This window comes from Camelus bactrianus, chromosome 1 (assembly GCF_048773025.1).
Source record: "Camelus bactrianus isolate YW-2024 breed Bactrian camel chromosome 1, ASM4877302v1, whole genome shotgun sequence".
In the NCBI taxonomy this organism is placed as follows: Eukaryota; Metazoa; Chordata; class Mammalia; order Artiodactyla; family Camelidae; genus Camelus; species Camelus bactrianus.
The window spans coordinates 33,213,447-33,225,778 of NC_133539.1; the positions used below are offsets into that span (position 1 = coordinate 33,213,447).

The 12,332-nt window shown below is 33.7% G+C and overlaps 2 long non-coding RNA genes across 4 annotated transcripts in view; one reads left to right on the plus strand and one right to left on the minus strand.

Annotated features, from left to right (window-relative positions):
* The window catches only part of LOC123611712 (uncharacterized), a 141,122-nt gene that overhangs the window by 125,952 nt on the left and 2,838 nt on the right, over window positions 1-12,332 (plus strand). The window contains exon 5 of one of the 2 annotated variants that reach the window (XR_012506274.1): window positions 3,869-4,997. The exons of the other annotated variant lie outside the window; for it this stretch is intronic. This is a non-coding gene — a long non-coding RNA (uncharacterized LOC123611712). Of the gene's footprint in view, window positions 1-3,868; window positions 4,998-12,332 lie in introns of those variants that run through there. 2 annotated transcript variants of the gene reach the window in all.
* LOC141577388 (uncharacterized) overlaps window positions 1-12,332 on the minus strand; it is a 72,442-nt gene that overhangs the window by 37,364 nt on the left and 22,746 nt on the right. The window lies entirely within an intron of this gene.

Genomic DNA, 12,332 nt, shown 5'->3' on the forward strand with positions numbered 1-12,332 from the left:
TACAGCAGGAACCACTGCACTGAAGATTCAGAGACTCTTACCATGCAGAGATGGTGCTTTGACTGCTCGGTCTGGTACTATACTTTAAAATTTCTTGCATTAGCAGATGGGGAAGGGATGTGATCATTTATTTCCATGGGTTATGTGTCTAAATGATCAGCATTACTTCTGAGCCCAAGTGGCTTAGAGGCAAGTGGACTTTCCTTATACTATCTCTTCTTACCCATTGGCTAAAACCAAAGGATTATGAAGCCCTGCAGATAAAGGAGCCAAGAGATGGAAGAAATCTACATTCCTGAATCACTCCATTAAGAGCTGCCAGATAAAAATCCATATTAAGTTATGTGAGTAAAAAGTATTTTGGAGGATTATTTTATTTTCTATAGCAGGTTCTGTCATTTAATTTAGTATGCCATACTTTTTAGACCATAAAGCAACTACTAAGAAAATAAAATACACAGGAATTATTACAGAAATTAAAGTATTACTCTAGAAAATATCCACTTAATAGAACTTAGCAAAGGGGGAAAAGAGGAACAAATTAGTAATGAGACATATAGAACAAAAAAGCATGATGGCAGACCTAAATCCAACTATATCAATAACATATGTGAATTAATAAAACAAACTGATCAAAAGGCAGAGGTTGTCCAACTGGTTAAAAAAAGAAAAAAACACAAGATCTAACTATATGCCTTCTACAGAAGACACACTTTAGATTCAAAGATACACATAGGTTGAACATGTGTTTTCATTCTTTGCTCCCTACCTCCAGTCAATTGCTTCAAATTCCCTAATGACTTTTCATTATACTTAGGAACAGTCCAGTTGATCCAAATTTCTTGTCTTTTATTCAGAGATCTACATTGTTAGTTCAGGAACTGGGTCTTCAGACCAGAAGCATCAGCCTCACCTGGTAACTCACTAAGAATGAAAATCTGAGGCCCCGTATCAGACCTCCTGAATTAGAAGACCTAAAATAGGATGTTGGCAATCTGGTTTGTTATGGTTTTTGTTTCTTACAAGTTCTCCAGGCTTGCTTAAGTTTGATAACCACTGCTTTACATCATCATTTAACTACCAATCTACTCTTCACCCTCCTTTTGTACTTCTCTGTTTTTCACTGCACTAGAGCCCCCAACACACACACTCCTTGTTTCCTCTCTGTTGAATTTGATAAATTCATTCCCGCTTAAGGCTCTTGGAGTATTTGTTCCTTCTGCCTGAGACAATCTTCCTTTGATTGTCCCCTTATTGTCCCTTCTCCTTTCATGTCTCCTATCAAGTATCACTCTCTAAGACCTTTCCTCCTCCTCTGTTCCATTACCTGTGTCTCTGTCTCACCTTGTACCAGCTACTCTCCTCAGTGATTATCACTTTCTGAACTTATTTTGAGTGTTAATTGATTTATTAACTAACTTTTATGTATTTCTCCTCCTTTAAAGTGTAAGGTCCAAGAAACAAGAGATTCTACATCAGCAGTGCTAGACAGATAGGGAAGTGAGTATGTACTTAATTGATCATAATTTTATTTCAAAAAACTTGAAATATAATTTACTTTATAACGTAATTACAAATATATTTTGATGCTGAGTGTAATTTAGAAGATTCATTCTTAAAGCCATCTCCTTCTCATATATTTGAGAGACTAGGTGATCATTCCTGAATCAGACATGTTACAATTCTTGCTTTGACTTACTGTTTATCATCTAGTCTTCCTTTGGCCACCCCTTAAGCTGAAGTTCCCTACAGATGCAATCAATGCTGTGACTTAAAAAGAAACTCTAAAAAGCATAGGTTGGGGGTGGGTAGGCTTTCTTTCTTTTTTTGGATTGTCCCTCATGTTCATACATAGCTTCAATGTGCTGAGTTGTTCCAGAAGAGAACTTTATGGATGCATACAGTTCTTAAACTTGTTTCCTTTTTCTGAAGTTTTCTTCATGAATACTCATCTTGTATCTGTGTGCAAACTTTCAAACTACATCACAGGGGCTGTGCAATTTCCCCCCCTAATTAGTACATCCTTCCAAGAAGTCTCCATCAGAACTTTCGTTACTCCAAAGGAGACTAGAGCAGCATTTTTGAGCCTGCTCCCCTTCCAGGTTACTCAACTAGTGATAAATACAGATATTAAGCATGTCTGGGTTTTTTTTTTTTTTTTTGACTGACTGAAAAAATATTAGAAATGAAAATTGATGTGCTATTTGGTTAATGGGAGCTGGAAAATTATTTTTACGATCACAAATCCACATTGGTTTTTCTATTTGAATATTATCTTTCTTTAGTCTTCCTTGACCATTAAGATTCTCTACTATATTGTTACTTGCATCATTTCTCTTAACAGAACATAGATGTCAGAAATAGAAAGGACATTTAGCTCATGCAAGTGTTAGTCACTTATTTTATAGGTGGAGAAACTGAAGCCCAAAGAGAGTACCAAAGACACTATATAAATGACACGTGTTTGCTTATCGTTTGGATTGAAACTGTAAGACTTTGAGGCAGTACATAGTCAGAATTAAAGTAAAAAGATGCAGTGATGAGCTAAAAATCTGTGTTTACCAGAGGATAATAAAGATGAGTATATAGAAGGAAAATTTCTTGATTGCAAAATATACAATTAGCAAAGTTAAAATTGATCAAATGTGAGAAAATATTTGTGACAAAGGGTTAATCCTTTGAACACATAATTCAAGAAACAAATAGGCAAATTAAATCAGCAAATACAAATGATTAACAGACACAAGGAAAATGTTTATCATACCTAACAGAGAAGATATCATTATATACTGTTTTCAGTTGATTTCAGGCTTTGGGAAATGCAACTTGGAAGTGCCTATCACAATTTGAAATGTGTATATTATTGGAGAGTGACCATTAGCATTATTGCATTATGGTGGCAAAAGTCATTTTTCTCCCCTTTAATAAACTAATTGGGCATCCATAACCAAACACAAGTGCCTGTGCACACTATAAAACAGCACCCCTGGGAGGTTTCTACCCACATGTGCATCCAACAGTGGGCAGATCCAAGGGAGTCAATGAGCCTGCTCCACCCGTAGTCACTGTTTTGATGCTATCAATCAGAGGGGAGAAGGAACTGGGAGAATATAAGACAGGGTGGATGCCTATATACAATAGAGAATTTGTGGAGGGCCATCCTGTGTGATGAGAGAATCTGCCTGCCATCATGCATTTAATGTGGGGCAGAGGAGAGAGACAAATTCACTAAAGGCAGCCCCTGTACCGGGTTACACTCCAAGGTGCTGGACTTCTGGGGGCATCAGTGGTGACCTCTTTGGCAAAAGAGATGGAAAGCAGCACCCAGACTTCTCTGGCAGGATCTCTGTGACTGGGTGGAAGAAGAGAAAAGGGAAGCAGGCTGACAAGAATATCAAAGAGTATTGAAGGAATAAGTTTCCTGCTGTCTGCTTTAATACCTCAGCAGGAGGTCCAGCCAGAGACCTCTGGGTGTGCCCCACTAGCTGTGGGTACCACCAAATCCTTAATTGCTAAGCCTACGTCTCCCTACTCTGCTGCCAGCAACTTGTGCACATTCTGAGAGCATCCATGGGAGCCAGGTCTGGCTAGACAAATCAGCTGTAGTGCTACTTATAGAATACAAAAGGGATTATTCTTATAGTTTACTCAATTGTAATATCCAAACTAAAAATAAACTGGAACTTGGAAAACTGTTAAGACACTGATGAAAGAAACTGATGGTGACACAAACATATGGAAAGATACACCATGTTCTTGGATTGGAAGAACTAATGTTGTTAAAATGGCCATACTACCCAAGGCAGTCTATACAGGTCAATGCAATCCCTACCAAAATACCAATGACTTTTTTTTTTTTTTTTAACAGAACTACAACAAATAATTTTAAAAATTGTATGGAAATGTAAAAGACTCCAACAAAATAATCTTGAGAAAGAAGAACTGAGCTGGAGGAATCGTGCTCCCTGATTTCAGACTATAAAGCTACAGTAATCTAAACAGAATGGTACTGACACAAAAACACACAGCTCAGTGGATAGGGCACCCAGAAGTAAACTCATGCACTTACGGTCAATTCAGCTACAAAAAAAAGGCAAGAATATACAATGGAGAAAAAGACAGTCTCTTCAGTAATTGAAGCTGGCAAAACTGAACAGCTACATGTGAAAGAATGAAATTAGAATAGACTACACTCTACCACCATATACAAAAATAAATTAAAAATGGATTAAAAACCCAAGTATAAGACCAGATACCATAAAACTTTTAGGGGGAAACCCAGGCAGAACACTCTTTGACATAATTCATAGCAGTATTTTTTTGGATACATCTCCTAAAGCAAAGGAAATAAAAGGAAAAATACACAAATGGGACCTAATTAAACATAAAACCTTTTGCACAGCAAAAGAAACTATAGACAAAATGAAAAGACAACTCAACTGAACAGACATTTTCACAAAGAGGAAATGGAGATGGCAAATAGGTACATGAAAATAAGACAAAAATACTTGTGAGGATGTGGAGAAAAAGGGAGCCCTTGTACATTGTTGGTTGGAATGTAAATTGGTGTAGCTACTGTGGAAAACAGTATGGAGGCTTTTCAATAATATGACCCAGCAGTTCCAGCCCTGAGTGTATACCCAAAAACAACAGAAAGACTAATTCAAAAAGGTACATGCACCTCAATGTTCATGGCAGCACTATTTACAATAGCCAAGATATGGAAACAACCTAAGTGTCCATCAACAGATGACTGGATAAATAAGATGTGGTATATATACATACATATATATAATGAATAATATATATATAATGTATAATACTACTCAGCCCTATAAAAGAATGAAATTTTGCCATTTGCATCATCCAACTTGGATGGACTTGGACGGTATTATGCTAAGTGAAGTAAGTCAGACAGAGAAAGAAATACTGGATGATTTCACTTATATATGCAATGTGTAAAACACAAAATAGTGAATTAAACAAAGAAAACCCACAAATATAGAGTACAAATTAATGGTTACCAGTGGGGAGAGGGAAGGGAGGAGGGCAATGTAGGGATAGGGGATTAAGAGGTAGAACTTTATGTTTTAAGTAAGCTACAAGTGTGCTTTATACAACACAGGTAATATAGCCAATATTTTATATCTATAAATGGAGTAGAATCTCTAATAATTGAGTCACTATATTGTATACCTGTAACTTATTTTGTAAATTAAATATCCTTCAATTAAAAAAATAGTACCTTAATTGAAAAGGGTGTCTTCTGTTTCAAATGTGAAAGCAGAATTGCATATATTCAAATACTATGAAAAAAATCAAGGAGATATGGAATCACAAAAAGAAAATTATATTCATCAGAAGTGGAATGGAATAGTGTGATCTGATAAAGAATTTGAAATAGCTATTGTGAAGAAATCCAATGAACTACAAGAAAACTCAGGCAATTCAATGAACTCAAAATTAAAGTCAATAAAATAAGTATTTTTTTAAACCAAAGAAATCAAAATTATACAAAAGAAACAAATTCTGAAGCTGAACAATTCAATAAATAAGATGAAGAATACCATAGAAAGCACTGGCAACAGGGCAGAGTAGATGAAAGAAAGAGTAAATGACCCAGAGGGTAGGAATATAGAAATAATTTAGAAGTGGAGAGAGAACTAAGGTTTTTAAAAATAAACCCTGCAAGAGCTATCCAGTTCAACCAGAAAAGCAAATATAAAATAATTAGTGCACCAGAAGAACAGAGGGAGAAGAAGGCATAGAGTTTATTTTAAAAAATAATAGCTGAGAACTTTCCAAACCTGGAACAGGAACTTGACATACAATCCATGAAGCTTATAAAACATTGCAAAAAAGACCTTTTCCAAGACACATTATAGTAAAGCTATAAAAAACAATGATAAAGACTCAAAGGCAGCCAGGGTTGGGGTGGGGGTTATAAGTAATCTACAAAGGAACCATCATTGGGTTAACAGTAAATTTCTCAGCAGAAACTACAGACTAGGAGAGAGTAGAATGACATATTCAAAGTGTGGAAAGATCAAGTTTTTTTGGCTAGCAATTTTTATCTGGCAAAGTTATCCTTTAGATATGAAGGGGAAGTAAAGACTTTGTCAGACAAATGGAAAGCTGAGGGAGTTTACCACTACACCTGCCTTGCAAGAAATGCTGAAAGGAGTTCTTCAAGCTGAAATAAAAATACACTAACCAATGACACAATTATTTCAAAATATACAACACTTTGGTACAGGTGAAAAAGAAACAATCAGAATTAGAAAACTATATTACAGTAGTGTGTTAGCCACTTAACTATAGTATAAAATTTAAAAGAAAAGAGTATTAAAAATAACTATAGCTACTATAATTTGTTAACATATACCCAGCATAAAAAACAAATGGTGACATCAAAAATATGAAAGGGGAGGAATATAAGTATGAATCCTTTATGGGCAAACAAGAAGTTGCTATCAGCATAAAATGGACTGTTTTATCTGTGAGCTGTTTTAAGAGAGCTTCATGGTAACCTCAAAGCAAAAATCTAGAAGAGATTCACAAAACATAAAAATGGGGAAGATAGGGCATACCACTATGGAAAATACCAATTTATAAAGGTAGTCAAAAACAGGGAAAAAGAAGCAATGGAGATTGAAATCAACCCAAAGGAAGGATAAGATGGCATTAGTAAGTCCTTACACATCAACAATCACTCTAAATGGGTTAAATTTACCAATCACAAGGCACAGAATGGCTGGCTGGATTAAAAAGGCAAGACCTAACAATACGTTGCCTAAGGACACTCATTTCAGCTCTAAAGACACAAATAGGATCAAAGTGAAGAGACAGCAGAAGGTAGTCGTGCAAGGAGAATTTTTTTCTTTTAAAGCGGGGATAGCCATACTTACATTGGATAAAATAGACATCAAGCCAAAAAGGGTAACAAGAGCATAAAAGTTCATTGATAAAGAGACCAAAAAATCAAGAAGATTTAAATCATGAAAATATACACACTCAACATTAGAGCACCTAAATGTATTAAGCAAAACTAACAGATCTGAAAGGAAAAATAGACAATATGGTAATAGTAGGGGACTTCAGTACCCCTGTCCACAATAGATAATTCACATAAAAAATCCACATGAAACATTGGAATTGAACCACAATTTAGACCAAATGGACTTAATGGACACATACAAAATATTCCATCAGCAGCAGAATAAACATTCTCAAGTGAGCATGGAACATTCTTCAGGATAGATCCTATGAGAGGACACAAAGTAAATCTTAGCAAATTAAGATTGAAATCATACCATCTTTTCTGACCACATAATATGAAACTGCAAATCAACAAAAAGAAATCAAAAGGAAATGAAAACATCTAAAAGCAAATAAAAATGGAAATATATCAAATCTTATGGGATGCTGCAGAAGCAGTTTATAGAGGAAAATATAAATGCCTACATTAATTTTTTTAAAAAACTCAAAAAACCCCAGAACTTTATACTGCAGGGACCTAGGAAAAAAAAGGACAAATTCAGTCCAAAGTTAGCAGAAGGAAATAATAAAGATCAAAGTGGAAATACATAAAATCAAAACAGGAAAACAACAGAAAGAATTACTGAAAGTATAGCTATTTTTTGAAAGGATAATAAATATCTATAAACTTCAGCTAAACCAAGAATAAAAAAGAATACTCAAAGTTAGAAATTAAATAGGAGATATTACAACTGATTTTATAGAAATACATAGGATCATAAGAGATGACTGAACAATTATTTATCAACAGATTAGATAACCTAGAAGAAACAGATAAATTCCTAGAAATGGAAAACCTACCAAGACTGAGTCAGGAAGAAATAAAAAATTTGAACAAACCATGACAAGTAAAGAGTTTGAATTGGTATTAAAAAAAAAAAAAAAAAACCCAACAAAGAAAACCCAAGGACCAGATGGCTTCATTGGTAAATTCTATCAAACATTTAAGACTTAACACCAATTCTTCTCAAACTCTTCCCAAAAATTAAGACGGAGGGAACACTTCCAAATTCATTCTAAAAGGTCAGTCTTATCCAGATAAGGACATGACAAGAAAAGAAAACTATAGGCCAATATCCCTGCTGAATATAGAAGCAAAAATTCTGAACAGAATTTTAGCAAACTGAATTCAAAAACACTTTAAAAGGATTATACACTATGGTCAAATGAAATTTATACCTGGGATGCAAAGATGGGTCAGTACACTCAAAAGAATTAATGTGGTACATCAAATTTCTAAAATGAAAGATGAAAATCAAATATCAAATAATCACATGATTATCACACTAGATGCAGAAAATCACTAGACAAAATACAACATCCTTTCATTATAAAAACCCTCAACAGATTGGGCATGGAAGAAATATACCTCAACATAATAAAGGTCATATATGACAAACCCACAACTAACATTATAATTAATGGAGAAAAATTGAAAGCTTTTCCTCTTAAGATCAGGAACAAGACAAGAATACCCACTCTACCACTATTATTCAATATAGTTTTGGAAATCCTAGCTAGAGCAATTAGGAAAGAAAATAAATAAATAAAACAACATCCAAATTGGAAAGGAAGAAGTGAAACTGTCACTATTTGTAGATGACATGATTTTGTATATACAGATCCCAAAAAGTACACCAAAACACTGTTGGAACTAATCAATTTCAGTAAAGTTGCAGGATATAAAATCAACATACATAAGTCAGTTTCATTTTCATACACTAATAATGAAGCATCTGAAACAAATAAAGAAAACTATCCTGTTTATACTAGCAACAACAATGAAAAGAATGCCTAGGAATAAATTTAACCAAGGAAGTAAAAGATCTGTACAATGAAAACTAGAAGACTTGCTGAAAGAAATTGTGGAAGACATAAAAAAATGGGAAGACATCTCACATTCATGAATTAGAAGAATATTGTTAGAGTATACTACAACCCAAAATCATCTATAGATGCAACATAAACCCCATCAAAATTTCAATGTCATTGTTCAGAGAAAGAGAAATAGAAAAAACAATTCTAAAGTTTGTATAAAGTCACAAAAAACTGCCAGAGCAAGCATGAGAAAGAACAAAGCCAGATGAATCACATTTCTTGATTTCAAAATATACGAAAAAGCTATAGTAATAATAACAGTAGTGTACTAGCAAATTAATGGAACAGAGCAGAGAGGCCAGAATTAAATCCCTGTATATAAAGTCAACTAATAGTGGGCAAGGGAGCCAAGAGCACCTAATGGGGGAAAAATAGTCTCTTCAACAAATGATATGGAGAAAACTGGATAAACAGACACACAACAGTGAAACTGGACCCATATATTACACCACTCACACGAATTAATTCTAACAGATCAAAGACTTACACATGAGACCAGATACCATAAAACTCCTAGAAGAACACATAGTTAAGTTCCTTGACAGTTTCGATATGTCACCAAAAGCACAAACAACAAAAGCAAAAATCAGCAAATGGGATTATATCAAACTTAGAAGCTTCAGCACAGCAAGAGAGACAATTAGCCAATTGAAAAGGCATCCTACAGAATGGGAGAAAATATTTGCAAGCCGTATTATCAGATATAGTGTTAATACCCAAAATATATAAGGAACTCATATAACTCAACAATAACAACAAAATACAAACAGATTAAAAAAAACACAGAATAGTTAGATACTTCTCCAAAGATGACATCCAGATAACCAACAGTTAAGTGAAAAGGTGTTCAGTATCACTAATCATCAGGGAAATATAAATCAAAACCACAATGAGATACCACCTCATATTTGTCAGAATGAATATTATCAAAAAAGATAGGAAATAACAAGTGTTGGTGAGGATGTGGAGACAATGGAACCCTTGTACACTGTTGGTCAGAATGTAAATTAGTTCAGCCACTATGGAAAAAATATGGAGATTCTTAAAAAAATAATAACCTACCATGTGATCCAGCAATTCCACATCTTTGGTATACACCCAGAGTAAATGAAAACAGAATATTGAAGGGATATATGCACTCCCGTGTTTTTGTTGCAGCACTATTCACCATAGCCAAGGCATGCAAACACCTATTAGTCAAAGGGTGAATGGATAAAGAAAATGTAATATAAATACAGTAAGTACTATCAGCCATGAGAAAGAAGGACATCCTGCCATCTGTGACAACATGGATGGGCCCTGATCACATTATTCTAATAGTGAGACAAGTGGGACAGAGAAAGACAAGAATTGTATGTTATCACTTATATGTGAAATATAAAGCAAAGCCCAACTGGTAAAAATAGAGTAAAATGGTAGTAGCCAGCGGGTGGGGGGACAGGAGAAATGTTGTTTAAGGGTACAAATTTGCAAGAAATAGTAAATAAGCCCTATTGAATACACAGTATAGTGACTATAGACAACAATACTGTATTATAATTACCAAGCTTTCTAAGAAACTAGAACTTAATTATCCTGGCTTTTAAAAAGAAATGATTACTATGTGATATGATAGAGGTGCTAGTTATCACCACAATGGCAATCATATACAATATATAAATGTATCAAATTAATATGTTGAACACCTTAAGTTTATACAATATTATGTCATATATATTTCAATAAAAAGGTGTATTTTATTCAGTTGATATATTTAACAATTTTGTCTTAAAACACACAATTGAAAAAAATGCCTTCAAGTGTATTCACTGCAGCATGAATGATGGGCATAGTAAAACATTAGCAAAAACTTAAATAGCAATTAAATGGAAAATGAATAAATAATTACATATTGAAATATAGAATAACAAAAACCCTCAAAAATGCATAGTACACATATAGACAATTTTAGTAAGTGAAAAAAATCACCTCACAAAATAAGATTTATAGCATGATCACATAATATAACGTGCACACTCAAATGTATGAGAGTTCATTATTTTATATATAGGAAAAGATCTAGGAGAATACACAGGAAGCTACATATCCTGTTTTTTCTTTTTGGAGAATTAATTTGGGATGTTAGAGAAGTTTACACTCTTCCATATTTTTAAAAAAACATATTCAATCAGACTGAAATTAAAAAATAGAATATATGCACAGAGGTCTTCCTTTTGTTAGGGAGAAATTAAAGGTAATAGATTATAATACTGATAAACAGAAATTATACAGCACTGTGTATTAATTTTAATGACCATGGCCTAATTTAAAAATTGCTGCCTTTCAGTTTTGCTAAAATGTTTTTTTGTTGTTGAATATCAATTATTTAATGTTTCCTTTGAGCATATCAGTGTGCTCATTAATAACTAGAAGTATAAAATATCATGGTTTGCATGCTGAAATTCAATTTTTTGCTGAAGTGTTATGCAACATTTTTGACCAGTTTGCTCTGATAGTTTCAACTGAGCATTTCCTACTTATTATATTTTTACCAGTGGCACTTTTAAAAGTGCCTTTGAAAACATATTAAAGCATAACACATTTGAGATGTTAACAAGATGCATTTTACATTTTGCATGCTTTTACTTGGGTATCTACCATATATATTTAGAGCAGTGTTTTTGATATTTTAATGTTGAAAAAGCCTAGTTTTTTTTTCAATTCCAAACCTGTAACAATAAAGAGGAATGACTGGAAGTAATAATTTAGAATAGAAAGAAAACATAAAAGACCAAGGTCACCGCAGATACAAACTTATTTTAAAGAGGCTTGATAAATATTATTTGTTAATGAGTAACTCAGATTGGGCTATGATAATTCTATTATGCTGTATCTGCATTTAAATGTACTAAACAGACCCCAGAAAATTAAAAGCTTGTGAAATTGGTATTCGAATGAAACAAAATGAGAAGATGAGTGTTTTCTATGTGTTGTTAGAAATGAAGTCTGAAGTCTTGCAATCTTCTTCCCTGGAGGGTTATTGAATGAGAAAAGAGTGATAAGAGAGAACTTAGCATGACCCCTGCAGTTAGTTTAAGAAAAAAAAAATCAACTAAGAGTACTTCACATCATCAATCTGTAAAATGTACTGAAGAGACCCAAAATGTCTGGATATACACAGTAAACACTGAAATGAAGATTGATAAATTTATTTTTTAAGGATTTTTCCTCACCTACTGTATTGATAATTGATGCACTATAAACTACAAATTTGGTTATTCAAGCAACAAAATTTATTCAATTGGCTATTCAGCCCAAATCATCGTCAGCCTACTTGTTCCAGCCATTTTCACCTATGGATGCTGATCTCTCAATCTGTGGAATCAGGTCCTCTCAGTTCCTGAGTAATCACTAACCAAGGCTTTGACAGACTTACA